Raw genomic sequence first — 15,600 nt, forward strand, 5'->3', positions numbered from 1 at the left:
TTGTTCTTGGCACTGGGTCAGTTCTATGAACTTCTGGTGTCCAACTGGTAGGACCTGAAACTCTGTGTTTAACAAGTGCCTGTAGTCAAAACAGTTGGCGTGTGCAAGCTGGTACTGACTGCAGCTGGTCAGCCGTCGGGTCCTGGACCGTGCAGAACCCCGAACCCCGAATCACGGTGCTCTGTTTGGGGGCCGGGCTTTTGTTGTTGTTTAGTGTGGGAAGGGGGCGGTTGCTTCCTTTTTTTTTCTTTTTCTTTTCTGTGATGGCATCCGTGCTAATATGGATCGCTTCAGGTTCCAAAAGTGCAACGTGTTTACAGTCGTCGTAGAATCAGATTAAGTTGGCAGCCCGAGTCTCTCTGTAAGTGGTTTTAGTTTACATTTCTTCTTCTAGCAGGATGTTTTGCATAAATTTTGCTGATCCTGGGTTATTTATAGACTTTTTTGAAAAAAACGGGCATGCCTGAGAGTTTTCTAACTGCTGAAAGTGAAATCCATTTCTGCATTTAGAGAAACGGCCGGGCATGTGCAGCAGAAGGTTATTTTAGCTCTTGAAAATTAATTTCTCCGCGAGGTCATTTGATAACATTCCCGAGCGTCCTCTCCAGCTGCCGACATCAGATACCCTGATAATTGTCTCAGGACGTGTTGTTTGCTTTTGGTTGGTCACAAACGGAGTAAAATGAAAGTAATGATGCCATTTCCTCTGGGACGCTCTGGGAGAATGGATGCAGTGATTGGGTATTGTTTCAAACGTCCGAAATGGGTTCGTGGTGGTGGTTTTGTCCAACCCTGGGGAGCAGTGCAGCCGGCCCAGAAGCCGGGCGGCAGGACGTGCCGAGAGCCTGGGGGAGGGGCAGAGGAAGGCCGGTCGCTGGAAAGTGAGTGGGTTTTCCAGTTTGTCCTCATCTAAATGGCAGTGATACTGAAGGGTTTATAGTACTAAAAGGAAATAATAATATTCAACGGCAAGATAGCATATTGGCTAATGCACTATCTGTTTGATTTTTCTGGCTCTGGCGGTAGCATCTTTGGGGACCGCGTGCGTGTTTGCATGAGAACTAAAGCCGGGCACGTTAGAAATCACTAAGCCAGCATTAGCACTCTATGAAAGGGCTTCCCATAATATTTACCAGAACAGTTGGCTAAAAATTGGTGTGCTTTGCCCACTGAATGGCTGTGTAATTAAATCGGCCCTTGAGAGCGTACCTTGAGCACCTCCCATCTCCGTGTCTGCGCTCCCGGAATTTGCATGGCTAAGTAGCACGTTCATCGGCGTAAGGAGTGTGGAATCCCCGTCTAATGGTCCAGGAAGAACGTCGTAAATGAGACACTTCACTGTGCCTCGGGTTAAATATTTTAAACCAAACAAATCGAAAAGGCCCATCATCTGGGCCTTGTGAAAGGCCTTCTGAGTAGGGAGTCTCCCCTGATCCAGGTATGTGGGTCCCTCCCTGACAGGTCCAAACCTCACCGCTACCCACCCCCCGAGCATCACCAACTTACACATGAAATGAAAATGGACAGTCGAAACGGAAATTTCCAAGGTAGTAAATGTGACCTAGGCCGAGGCGTGACATAATTCTCACTGCCCAGGGCTTCCACGAGCGGATTTCTTTTTCTCCTCCATGTTTCTCTCATCTATATGAAAGTGAGGTGGTTTATTTTGTATTTTGTGTTGTTTTTTGGTCTCCTCTAACCTTGCAGAGAATAACGATGAGGCTTGTTTTCGGTCTTCTATGGTTTAGAGCGTGCCCTGTGCTTTCTCACGGTAGCCCCGCTGAGCTGGTGGGGACAGGTCGGGCCCTTTGGTCCCAGTATAAAGACGGGATGGGGGCTCAGCCTGCACGGTGGAGCTGGGGAGCCCAAGCTCTGGCACGCACATTATCCATCAGACCTTCACCTCCTCAGTGCCCCATCCAAACTGGATGCGCCAGCTGCAACGCAGAGGTTAAGAAACTCTTTGTTCTGATTTGATTCCAATCTGCCCCAGTGGATGGGGCCCCTGTTACACTCCCCTTCTCCTCCTCCTGTCTGTCAGGCTGGGATGGGATTGGAGACTCACCTTTTGAAGGCCTCAGGTTGGAGGTGTGTGTCGGATTGTGTGCCTCTCAGCTAGCAGTGACTACGGGTGCCCCCGTCCCACTGTATAGATAACCTCGTGGCCAGAGTGAATGAAGAGCCATGAAGGGAACCCACAGGCCTTTGTGTTGGAGAGGGATGGCAGTGAATACTGAAAAGTTCCCCAGTCATCCTCGCCCTTGGGCTTTTGCATTTGAATTGGTCAAACCCTCCCAATCCTTCCATCCTTGGGAAAGGGAAGTTGCTTTGCAGGAGTTCAGCTGCTCTGAGCTGAAAGACCTGCCTCCTGGCAGCCTGAGTGCATCTGTAGGTTTTTCCTTGGCTTAACAGGCAGGTTTCTGCTGGTGGAAGTGGTATCTTGGAGAGATTTATAACAGTAATAATCATAATACTCTTCTTTTATGTTTGCATAGCCTGACTCAACTTTTAAACCTCTTTTACATGCCTGATCTCATTGAGTCCTTCCTATAGCCTTGGAAGGGCGGTATTATTAACCTCAGAGCGTGGAGATTCTGGAAGGAGGGTGTGGGGATTCAGACACCAGCCCTTGGGCACCGGTTCTTTTTGTATCGATTTCAGCTGCCTAATGTCTATACTTGGTTGCCAGTAAGGAGGGTAGTTTGGGAGTTGGAAAACCGGTTTTCTTCCATTATTGTATTTCTTGTCAGTTAAAAAGGCACATTTGATTGCCTACCGTGTGCAAGGCACTGCTAAGAGCTTTCCTTTTAGTCCTTCAACCACTGGTAGCAGGAGGGCTGTTGTCAGCCTCATTTGTTAGTCATCCATGGGATCCGTACCAGTGAAGATGCAGTGTGGGCCGAGTGACACACCTGCCCTGAATGGCAGGTGGCTCAGTAGAGTCACACCTCTAGGGTACTGTTCACAGGTCGCTGTCACCCTGGGGGATAGATCGAGTTGCACGCTTGGCCCTGTCCCCTTCCACATTATAAAGGAGGATTTGGAAGAAGAATAGCATTAGTGGCAGGATTATCCAATTTTTCAAGCAGTAGATTTAGGAGGGAGAAGAGTTACATTAATGAGTCAGAGTCCAGAAAGATCTCCCCAGGCCAGAGCAGTGGACTGACTCCGACCAGATGACATTTGTAAAGGACACCTGTGGATAAGCAGCTTGGCAGTAAAGCATGTGAAATAAGACTCAGGGGTGATGCAGCCCTCAGAAATAAGAAATCTAGGGCTTCCCTGGTGGCGCAGTGGCTAAGAATCCGCCTGCTAATGCAGGGGACACGGGTTCGATCCGTGATCTGGGAAGATTCCACATGCCGTGGAGCAACTAAGCCCGTGCGCCACAACTACTGAGCCTGTGCGCTAGAGCCCGCGAGTCACAAGTACTGAGCCCACGTGCCTAGAGCCCGTGCTCCGCAACGAGAGAAGCCACCGCAATGAGAAGCCCGCGCACCGCAACAAAGAGTAGCCCCTGCTCACCGCAACTACAGAAAGCCCGCGTGCAGCAACGAAGACCCAACGCAGCCCAAAATTAAATAAATAAATTTTTTTTAAAAAAGAAATAAGAAATTTAGCTTGGATGTCTAGTGGCCTTAACAGGAGAATGATACCCAGAACAGACAGCTGGGAGCTGCCCAGACTTCACCTGTGATGTTCTCCCTTCTGAGTGTCACAGTTTAGAAAAGCACAGTCAGAGCCAAAGTGGACCCAGAGATCAGGAGAACAGTGAAAATGACCTTTTGTGAGGAATGATTTTAAAAGATGTCTGGGAGTAGTTATCCCGGAGAAAGAGGTTTCGGGGAACAAACATTTGGCAAGGTGTCCCATGGAAGGGAAACTGGACTGGTTCAAGGTGATCCCCACAGGGCAGAAGTGGGATGGACGTGCGGGCATCACAGAGCAGCTCACGTAGGGGATACTGTCCAGCGGTGGTGCTTTCTGGCCTGCTGTACACTTGGAGAGCTCGGGGCCTGCAGTGGAGAAGCCAGGCTGGGTGGCCCCTTGGCTACAGCTCCGAAGAGGCTAACAGCCCTGGAAGGGGCCAGCAGGGGGTAGCAGAGAATGATTACCTGTGGGGTTTCTTCTTGCTCTTTGGGAGTCTGTGACTCTGTCCCAACGTCACGGTCTAAGACCTGAGTCCCTTTGGTGGAAATGATGGCTGTGTCAGGGATGAGGGGGCTGGCAGAGGGGAGCTGTGCTTCAGCGTCCCATCTGTAAGTGGCTAGGGCAGCCTTCGTGCCCGTGTGTGGGGTGGTGGGAGCAGCTGCCATTCAAGACAAATTAACACTTCTTAGTGGACTTGACTCGGCCACATTTAGGGACTTCCGACTTGGAGTGAGTGCCTATCTGCTCTCTCCTACTGGTCGCCTTAGTTATTCTGAAACTGATTGTTCTGTTTGTGCATTGTCTTGGCCCTTACTTTCTGCAGTTTTGGGGTTTTTTGTTTTTGAGATGAAATCCATATAACATAAAACTAACCATCTTAAAGTGAATAACTGGGTGGCATTGAGTACATTTAAGGGTTGTGCAACCACCACTTCTGTCTAGTTCCAGAAGTTTCATCACTCCAAAATAAAACCTCGTACCCGTTAAGCAGTTATTTCCCCCTCTCCCTCCCCTCGGTCCCTGGCAACCACCAGTCTGCTTTCTGTCTCTGTAGATTTACCTATTCTGGACATTTCATATAAATAGAATTCATATAATATGTGACTTTTTGTGCCTGGTTTCTTTCATTTGCATAATGTTTTCTAGATTCATCCATGTTGTAACATGTATCAGTACATCACTCACTCCTTTTTATGGCTGAATAATTTTCCAGTGTTATGTATATACCACAATTTGTTTATTTATTCATCCATTGATGGATACTTGGGTTGTTTCTGCCTTTTGGCTATTGCTAATAGTGCTGCTGTGAACATTCACATACAGGGATTTGTTTCAGTTCTTCTGGGTGTGTACCCTAGGAGAAGAATTGCAAGATCATACGGTGATTCCACGTTTAATTTTTTGAGCAACCACCATACTGTTTTCCATAGAGGCTGCACCATTTTACGTTCCCACGGACTGTGTCCAACGGTTCCAGTTTCTCCACATCCTCACCAACCCTTGTTATTTTCCATTTTGGGGCTTTTTTGGTTGTTGTTTTTTATATACATAGCCATCCTAGTATGTGTGAAGTGGTATCTTGTTGTGGTTTTGATTTACATTTCCCTGATGACTAATGATGTTGATCATCTTTTCATGTGATTATCTTCTTTGAAAAAATGTCTGTTCAAGTCCTTTGCCCATTTTTTAATTGGGTTGAGCCTGCCTGTTTTTGTGTTTAGCATTAAGGTTCTAAACTTGCGGCTTCTCAGATGCCAGAGCAGTATAAATATTGCATCTTCTTTTCTTTTCTTTTTTTTTGGCCACGCCACGTGGCAGGCGGGATCTTAGTTCCCCAACCAGGGATCAGACCCGCCCCCACTGCAGTGGAAGTGCGGAGTCTTAACCACTGGACCGCCAGGGAAGTCCCCATCTTATTTTCTTAAGCCATCTGTTTGCTGAAAACCTAGTGCACCTACTTATTACCAGGCACCTGAGATGAGGAGAGAGAACAGTGAAAGAGGTAGGGGAAGGTACTTCACAAGGACCAGAGGGCTCTGGGAGAGCTGGCCCATGGGAGCTGTTCACATCTCGGTCCTCCTGGCCGTCCTGGAACTCTCAGCAAACAGATACTAGGAAAGTTGCTCACAGCTGTCTCTGGAAAGACTCAGGCTCCCGGGCCACAGGGCCTGCCCTGTCATCTGTGCTTCTTCTGAGTATTGCAACATTCAGCAGGCCTCCTCTTGACAGGCCCCTGAGCAGGGGAAGTGTGCCCATGAGCCCTTGACCCTCTTGCCTAGAGTCTGGAGGACACGGGCCCTCTCCGTAGGGCTGGGTTGGGTGGGTGGTCGAGTCACACCCCCTCATTCCCACTGGCTCCATTCCAAAGAAATGGAATTGTAGAAACCAGTCCTGCTTCACCAAGCGGCATAGCCCTTTTCCAGCCAGAAACTGATTCTCCTATATTCTGGGAAGAAACTCCCTCTGCGAGAGGGGAGAAGGAAGCCCAAAGTCAGAGACCCAAAATCATGTTCTCCTTGAATAATTCTCCCATGGGAGACTCCCTCTCTCTGGCTTTGGTTATATGATCAAGCTGCTGGAGATGGTCCCAACCCGAGACAGCCTTACAAAGGCCAAGTTAGCACTGCCCAGCTTACGTGCCATGGTCAAAGATGATGCCATCTTCCCATAGTCTGAAATTCTCCAGTAGAGGCTTACTTCTGAGTCTTGGAAAGCTTTTATCTCTTAGAGGTTGGTTTTTTTTTTTAATTTTTTTTATTTTTATTTTTTTTTTAGAGGTTGGTTTTTATTTTTCCTTATTAAAAGGCGTATACTCTTCCGCCAGGGTTAACTTAAGATTTATCAGGTAATAGGCAGGTTTTACAAAGAAATGTTGCACAAAACATAGGAGAGATCCTAGTAGAAGATAAGAGAAAATAAAAATACCTAAAACACACTAAACTGCTCGGTTTTTGTTAATGGAGGTGAAATTCACGTAACAAAATTAATCATATTAAAGTACTGAATTGTAATTTTTTTTTTCAGGCAAGGCTTTATTGGGACCCCTGCTGCAGCAGGGGGGGAATGAGAACAAGCAATAGGTTCCCTCGCTTGCTCGCTCGCTGAGTGGGGGCGTGAGCTTGTTCCTTATATGGGGTGAGGGTAGGGGTGTGTCCAGGGGTCAGGCCGGAGGGGTGGCTTCGGTGTTTTGCCCACACCTCTGGTGGTGTTGAGTGCAGGGGGCGTGCTCAGTTGAATTGTAATTTAGTGGCACTCAGTCTGTTCACAATGTTGTGCATCCGTCACCTCTACCTGGTTCCAAAATGCTTTCATCACCCCCAAAGGAGACCCTGTACCCCTTAAGCAGTCACTTCCCGCTCCCTGCTTCCCTAGCCCCTGGCAGTCATTAATCTGCTTTCTGTCTCTATGGATTTACCTATGCTGGCTATTTTGTACCAATGGAATCATACAGCATGTGGCCTTTTGGGACCCACTGTCTTTTTTAGACATCCCTCCCCCCCCCCCAAATCTATTATCCCTTGCCAAGATCAGGGAATAAACTTTCTAAATATAAGGAATGAATGAAAACTCTCCGCTTGAATTCATACTTAAAATGTCCCACAGAAGTAATTTTCAATCTTTAGAATGACGTCTCTACTCTCTCCAAAGCATAGTGCTGGGTATTGCAGTGGCCTCTGCCCATCAGGACAGACAGGCCCTGAGGGAAAAGGAAGCAGAAAGGCTTGAGGCCCCTGCAGGCTGCGTGGGCCCCTGGCCTCAGCCTGGTCCCCGGGGAAGGCTACAGGGGCCATCGTGCAGTCGGGCTGCAGGAAGGCCCTGACCCTTCCCATACAGTGGCTGCTCAGATCCGTGTGTGTGTGCGCGCGCGCCCAAGTTCATCTGCCAAATTCAGGATACGACCCTGGTCTTTCCGGGCTTTTCTTTCTGCCTTTCCCTAATCGCATCTGGGCGTGCTCTCTTAAAGGGGAAGTGGTGCGTTCTGACTGGCCAGGGCGCTCAGCCAGAAGCCAGGAAACGGCTCCCACGAGTTGCCGAGTTGCGCTGCCCAGCGTGTCACTGGCTCAGCCCCCTTATCCAAACAGCGAGGCTGTCTCCCTGGGATGTGTAAGTGTGAGCACAGGGCACGCTTGCCACACAGGATGGCGTGGGGCTGGGCCCAGGTCACGGCAAGCAGAGCGTGCTGTCAGCCCACGATCCATTTAGCAAGTCCGAGGTGGAGCTTAGGCGGTGCCCTTGGGCTGTGGGCTGGCGCTGAGACAGGGCTGAGGCGTGGAGTGGGGAGAGTTGCTGCCTGAGAAAGAGGTCAGGAGTAGGAGGCTGGGTTGGGGACCGGTCTATTTTGGACAGGCCTTCTGGAGGCGCCAGCCTCGGGGCCTGGGGAGGAGTGGAGTGGAAAATTTTCTAGCACACCTCTCCTAGCCCCGGGAAGCAGCTGCACTGAACCTTACCAGCTCGTCCCCTCCACTTCTCTGCATTTATGTGCAGCTCCAGACACACTTGATGCATTTATCTACTCGCTACTGATTTTTCTTGGTCATTTTTATATGCAAGCGGTGCTAAGCAATGTTTCGGGTCTTTTTCACTCCAACTTTAAAAATTGCTGGAAACTGGCAACCTGTGGTTTTTCCTTCTTTATTCTTCGCGGAGGGTCCTCGGTCCGGTGTGTGCACACGGTGGTCCCTGAGTCCACGCTGGTGGCTGGCCAGCTGGCGGACTGGCCGGCGCCCGAGCGCGATTGGCGGCGCACCTGGCCTGGTTTCTAGCGGGGTTGGTTTCCTGTGTGCCCGCGGGGAAACCGAGGAAGGGCTCACGCCCACTCACGCACAGCCGGGGGCTGACTCAGCGTCCCGAGCAAGTAGCTGATGGTAGCGAAATAGACCCTTGCTGTATTTTAGACTCCTTCCTACCCTTGGTTTTCGTGTGTATGGTGGTGATGGTTGATCTTCAATCATGTAAAAAGCTGTGTTTTCACCGAAATAATTCAGACCTTCTGCTCCTTAAAAAAAAGGGGAGCAGAGGGAAAGAGAAGGGGACTGGAGGGGGAAAAACAAGTGGTGTCTCCGTACATGTACACTGAGAGGACAGAACCACACCCTCCTTCAAGACAGCTTCCTGTTTGCCACTGCCAACTGCCACTCCAAGGAGAACAGAAATGCTTCCGTTATTAGTGACTGCTGTCGGACCACAGAAGCCTCTGGGTGACGCCCCGAGCTGTGCAGTGAGCTGGGACTTTGCACCTCTAGAGACTGTGGCCTGCACTCCTGAAACTGGAGGTCGGTACAGATAGGAATCAAGCAGCCCTGGCTTCTCCTTACTCAGCCGATGTTTCTTAAACAATTGTGCTCCCGTAGGATTCTTGTAAATGAATAGTTTTAATTCAGGGGCAGGGAGAAGGTAGGGAACTGCCCCCGTAGGAAAGCTACTGCTTGTATTTTTTTTGATCTACATGTGTATGCGTTAGGGGAACTTATGTGAAGTGCCTACTGTGAGTTGGCACCGGGGCAACCACCTCCCATGTGTCATCGATCCTCAATTCTTCAACAGTGAATGTAGTGAGTGCCTACCAAGGCCCGACCCTGGGCTGAATGCCAGGGACGAGAGAGGGCACAAGACATCTGCTCTCCGTGCGTCCAGTGACAGGACGCCTAGGCCAGTAAACCAGCGATTTCAGCATGGGACCTGTGCTAAGATGGGGGGCCTCAGTGTACTGTAGGGGCACCTGCCTACCCATAACCCTACGATGTGGGCATCATGGTTCCCACTGTATAGGTAAGGAAGCTGGGGCTCAAGGGGTTAAGTTATTTGCCCAAGTCACAGAGCTAATGAGTGACAGAGCTGGGATTTGAGCCCGGATCTTTCTGATTCCAAAGACAGCAGTGTTTGGTCCACATTTCCAGTGACTCCCGAAGCTCGTGTGGAGCAAGAGAATTACCTCGGGATCTTTTTAAAAATACAGATTTGGGAGCCCTCGCCCTGCTGTCCCAAGAAGAGGAGCCCTGGGCGGCACCAGGAGGTCTCAGGTGGATAGTGGCCTGGGCTTTTTCCCGACCTCATGCCTCAAGATCCTCCGGCCCTTCCTTGAGGCGTGCACCACGCATGCCTGTGACAGGGGCCAGGGCTTTTCATGTGCTTAGCCCAAGGCACCTGGGTAAAGGCCACTGATGTGGCCTCAAGACAGTGTCGGGGAGATTCGGCCCAGCTGTTCAGGTATTTTAGACAACGGGAATCCCCGTTCTTGTATCTTCCCACCAAAGATACCCCAGCTTTGCCCAGCTTCCGGCTGCCTGCCACGCCTGTCCCTTCAGTGCCCCTGGAGCGGCGATGACGTCAGCTGTGCCATCTTAAGGTAGAATCCGACAGCTTATCCTAAAGCTGGAAGCCACCAGTTTTCACCTTAGCTGTGGTGGTGCTGTTTTTACACTCATGTGACTTGCACAGTGGGTATGTTGGTGGTTGGGGCCGAGGTCACTCTGGCGGAGAAGTTAATACCATGCGGGTGGGACTCCTTGTCAACCCCTCCACTACCATATCGGCTCCAGACACACAGGAATAGCCGGGGCAATAAAAGGCGAGGATGGCAGCTCTGTCCCATGGGGCAGGCAGGCTGTTCACTGGCCTCAGGTCCTCCAGGTGGCAGCCCACCTTCAGAGGGGACCCTGTTCTCTACTCTCAGGGTGACCAAGTGGTGGCCAGCCAGGACCTGGAGAGTGTGTCCTCTCCCTGAGGGAACCCTCGGGCCATGGCAGTGTCTGTCTTATCACCACCATTATATTTCGGTGCTTGGCGCATGGTACGTGCCAAAGAGATGCTTTAAAAAATGAGTGAATGAATGAATGAGGTGTGACTTTAACACATGCTTTTCTCTCCTTCCTCCTTTTGTATTTGCACCGTTTTCTCCCCTTTGGCCTCTCTGGTTAAGGATGTGTTAGTGTTTCTGTTGTTGTTGTTTGTTTTTCTTTTTTCTTGTATGGATTTAAAAAACAACTTTAACAAAAATAGAGGCATCCTATATCCTTCCCTTTTTTCCTTTTCTATCTGTGTTATATATTCATGTATATATATGTTAAATGTTTTACATTTTTATAGATTAATGATTAGTGTTTGCATATACTGGTGATATTTTTAATTTTCTTGTGAATTTGGGTAGTACTGTCTCACATACACATTTCCTTAGGTTGAGATAACCCTCACACCTGTCATTTTCAGTTGTTTTATCATAGACCAGGTTGGTTATGGTATTTTTTACTATTGTAAGCAATGCTGCTGAGAATATCTTTGAACTTTTCTTGGGGAGGGATATTTCCTTGAGGTCTATTTTCCAGACTAAAATTACCAGGTTACCAGATCAAATGCTTTTTTTTTTTTTTCTTTAATAGATTTCTTTTATTTATTTATTTATTTATTTATTTATTTATTTTTTGGCTGCGTTGGGTCCTCGTTGCTGTGCGCGGGCTTTCTCTAGTTGTGGCAAGCGGGGGCTACTCTTCGTTGCGGTGCGAGGGCTTCCCACTGTGGTGGCTTCTCTTGTTGTGGAGCACAAGCTCTAGGCGCGCAGACTTCAGTAGCTGTGGCTTGCGGGCTGTAGAGCACAGGCTCAGCAGTTGTGGCGCATGGGCTTCAGTAGTTGTGGCTCGCGGGCTGTAGAGCGCAGGCTCAGTAGCTGTGGTGCAGGGGCTTAGTTGCTTCGCGGCATGTGGGATCTTCCCGGACCAGGGCTCGAACCCGTGTCCCCTGCATTGGCAGGCGGATTCTTAACCACTGCGCCACCAGGGAAGCCCTGTGAATGCTTTTTAACTGATATCATCAACACGAGGTTGCTCTCCAGAGAACTGTCATCCCTTGGTAGTACCCCCAGCAGTGTGTACATGTGTTTGTTTCCCCACTGGTCTATATTGCTGGGGGTGTTTTTCTCCTTCGGCTAGGTTAAATGTCTAGTGAGGGCATCCTTGGGGGCTGATGGAAATACATCAGGGCCCTGGAAAGTCCCTGGGACTCCCCAAATCCTACCTGGCAGTGGTTGATGCCAGAAATGTATAAATAACCAATAGAAGAGCGCAGGTGGGGTGGGGGAATGCCTCCGAGAGGGAGATGTAAAAAGCATCCCAAGTTATCTAACTTCAGAGCTGTATCCTGGGCCAGCTCTGAAAATGGGAGATGCTTTGTTAGAATCTTCAGAGAAGTTGTATTGCTTACGTGTAGAGGAAAGACAGTATCCCAGAGGGTGGCATGGAGGAAAGGGCATTGGCTCTGGGGCCAGGCAGGCCTGGGCTCACCTTCTAACTGCCAAGGTCACTGTGACCTTGGCCTTGTTTCATAATCTTGCTAAGCTTTAATTTCCCCATCTACAACAAGGAGGCCAACAGTATCCACTTTGGGGGGTTGTTGGGTAGATTGCATGAGCTGGTAGGTGTAAAAGTAGCTTGCTCAGTGCCTGACACATAGTAGGCACCCAAGGAATGCTGCTTCTCTTCCTAACTGAATGAATGGGCACAGAGTGACCAGATGGCCGAGAAACCAACCCAGAGCCTAGGGGGATTTGAGAACTGAGCCGGCACGAGCAGTGTAGGCACCGGCCCACAGTGGCTTTTGTCAAAGGGCCCCAGATGGTGTGTGTTGCCCATCTGGGTAGCCGGTGAAGAGGGGTAAAGAAGAACTAGTATAAGCTAACTGGTGACAGGCACCCATGCTTGAAGGAACACCTCCCCAGCCACTCAGGCCCTGACAGCTTTTAAAGAGGCACCGCAGCCCAAGGAGGGAGTGGGCTCCTGGGCAGCTCACAAGCACTCCTGGCACAGGAGCTGCTTGGCACGCCTCTGCCTGCCACTCGCTGCCTGCCTTAGTCACTTGACTTTCCTGTGTCTTCATTTCCTCCCCTGCTGAGGAAAGCTGATTCAATATCCCCCCTCTAACCACCATGGCACTATATTTAGTGGCCAGCTACAACTGTGGCAAATGAGACCACAGCTCAGATGCTACCCCTGCTCTCTCCACTTCCGAGCCTTAACAGACTCTGGACAGGTTTCCGAAATGCAACCTGCCTCAGTTTCCACAGCTGTAAAATGGGGGCATACCTGCCTCACCCCCTCACCAAGTGGTTGCAAGATACAGCTAGCGTGGTTCCTGCATGATTCCCCGGGCCAAGGTGTGTGCTCTGCCCCTCACCCTCCGGCTCCAGTTTACTTTTGGAAGGTCCCTTGGAGTTCAGGGTTGTCCCTTATGGAAAGCATCCTGACCGCAGCTACTAAAGCAGATAGAATCCATTGATAAAATAGAACCCGGCTAATGATTTGCCAAGCACCTGCTCTCAGAGGTGAGGGCTGAAAGAGACTCAGCACTGTCAAATGAGCAAGCCAGGAGCTGGCCTAAGCCCAAGTGAGTTTACACAAGCGTGTCGGGCCACAAGTGACTGTGGTGCGCACACTCTGTTGGGGGCGGGGGCGGGGCGGGGCGGGGATTGATCCCTTAAACACCATATTGGAAAATTCCCAATACGTTCTTTCTAAAACTGGTACAGGGAACCACACTGGGTGTTGGCGGCCGGCTCAGCCATTCGTGAGGCGTCTGTGCTGAGGTTTTAAATGCAGGACACTGATGCTGTGAGTATAAAAATATCTCAGTGAATAAGCATGGGGGGAGGGGAGGGTTCCAAATTTTTACGGAGATGCAATGGCCTGAGAACCTGGTGGACTTTTCCCAGTGGAGAGTAGTAAGGGGAGAGGATTGTGGAGACACCAGGGCTCCCCGCACGGTGTCTGCAAGCCCCCTGCTCAGCTGGTCTCTGGGATTGCACCCTGGAGTCCCTCATGGATGGTTAGGCTGTACACAGTGAAGCAGGTGGTCTTAGAACAGCCAGTGGCTGAGGCCATGCTCTGGATTGCCTGTGATGGAAATGCAAAAAAGTAAAAGGATTTGGGTTTTCCTTTCTTCGGTCATTTCTTTGGGGTTGAGGTCTCAGGCTATGGCTGATTGGTACCTTAAAAGCTGCCACATTAGGTGTTTTTCCCCCTCTCCCTAGGGGAGTCAGGTGCCCTGCTGAAATGCCCGTACTCAGTGGGGAGGGGAGGTGTCCAGCAGCCTTCCAGGCTCTCCCTATCTGCCGCAGCATCTTCCAGGATTTCAAGGTGGTAGAGCTCAGAGTTAAAACCACAGGCTCTGAAGACATCCACAAATCTAATGTTTCCTAGCTCCGTGAACTTGGTCAACTTGTATCTCTAACCTCAGTTTCTTCATCTGTAGAACAGATATAATAATTGTACCTCTCTTAGGGTATTGTAAGAACTAAATACTAGGTAATTACTAAGGTAATTCAAGTATTTAGTAGAGTTCTTGGCACATGGGAAAGTCTTAATAAGTTATTATTACTATTGACCAAAGGACAGAAGGGGTGAAACCAGAGGTTGCTGATCGAACGTCAGTCGCTGAGGTTGTTACTGATGTAGTGGACATTTAATTCTGCGTGAATGTCCTGACAGTGATTTTCTGTTTTCACTTCAGTAAGTAAGTGATACTCACATTCAACATTAGCACAATAGATTGGTTTGGTCTTTCTGGCCCACGATCTGCAAAGAAATGTGTTGCAAAAGCTATAAACTACTGCAACCTTTTTCACTTTGGGAACTACACCTCAAAGAAATAATCTCAAATCACTTTTTAACTAAATTGTAAAAAAAAAAAAAAAAAAGAAAGAAAGAGAGAAAGGAGAAAAAAGGAAGAAAGAACAAAAGCCAGACAGTAAGTAGTAAGAGAATAGCTAAGTAATCTAAAGCATGATGTCAGTGATTAAATATTACCTAACCATTTAAAATGACCAATATATGGGAATTAGAAACATATAACTGGAATAATGTTAGTTTAAAAAGAATAGTCCAAAATATCGATTGATTACTGTTTTGTTAATGCATCTATGTACATGAACAGAGAATGAGAAAATTTGGAGGGAAAGGGTTTTTTTCTCTAAGCTTGCTTCAGTCTGTAGAATATTTTTAAAGTGAGTAAAAAATAAATGTTCTGTCAACTGTTTCTGGGCAAGGCAAATGGAATTAGAATAATTATAGGGATCCACCTAAAGCAGTCCCTTGACCAAAATGCAGGGGGGGCATGCAGGGGGGGGAATGAGTAAGCCCAAAGTAGGTTGAGTTCTTATATCAGAATGATTGTGATGTAAATCTGGAACACTTTACCCAGAGACATTCCACTTGCCTGGCAACATCTTTTTACAAGAAACTAAGACTGTTTTCTCCTATCACCAGCCTGTCGACCTCTCTGACAGTTACCTACAGGCGGGTCTTCACAGGCTAGAGAAACACAGATTGAATAGGAATTACATCTTTCTGAAAAATCTAGTAACTCTGTCCTACCCGGACATCAGTTCTACCCATTTTCAAAAGCTTAGCCAAGTGAAGTAGGTTTGATACTCACCTCCTGAGCGGAAGCTCTTATCACTCTGACCCTGTTTCCCCACTTTAAATTCTTACACAGGCTTTGTCGCCTGCACCGGAGGCTGGCAAGCTCATTCTCCAAGCCGAGGGGACAGAAGTAAGGGCCTCTTTGTGGGATACCTTGAAATAGTGACAGATTTAATTCAGTCTGATCAACAAGAAACAGTTTCACAAGTAGGAAATGCTGCTTCAATCTGTTTATTACCATACAAAAATCTCACAGTAAAAAAACCAAACCAAAACAAAACAAACTAAGGGTAAAGGGCTGTCTTCCAAACTTGATGAATATTCTCTCGTTCGCAACTTGTTCTTTCAATTGATCATTCAAGAAAAATTTGTGGGACCAAAATATAAAACCAAGAAGAAGGCTTATCCATTGATTTAATTTCTTCTGTGAGTTTAGTAGCAAGAACGCCTCGGCAGGGTCACTAATCGTAATTCTCTGGAGGTGATTTTGGAGTCCCTGGTCTGGCCCATTCATTTTGTCCTTAATGTCACGCTTCTTTGTGAT

At 48.6% G+C, this 15,600-nt stretch overlaps 1 protein-coding gene across 7 annotated transcripts in view; it reads left to right on the top strand.

The window, feature by feature from the left end:
• ATXN7L1 (ataxin 7 like 1) overlaps positions 1 to 15,600 on the top strand; it is a 230,892-nt gene that overhangs the window by 161,093 nt on the left and 54,199 nt on the right. The window contains exon 1 of one of the 7 annotated variants that reach the window (XM_068550400.1): positions 7,674 to 7,755. The exons of 5 other annotated variants lie outside the window; for them this stretch is intronic. The gene's annotated coding sequence lies outside the window, so the exon portion shown is untranslated. Of the gene's footprint in view, positions 1 to 7,673; positions 7,756 to 13,188; positions 13,248 to 15,600 lie in introns of those variants that run through there. One more of the 7 variants, XM_068550401.1, reaches the window with a different exon arrangement.

The sequence above is a fragment of the Eschrichtius robustus genome, chromosome 8 (genome assembly GCF_028021215.1).
Source record: "Eschrichtius robustus isolate mEscRob2 chromosome 8, mEscRob2.pri, whole genome shotgun sequence".
NCBI classification, from domain to species: Eukaryota; Metazoa; Chordata; class Mammalia; order Artiodactyla; family Eschrichtiidae; genus Eschrichtius; species Eschrichtius robustus.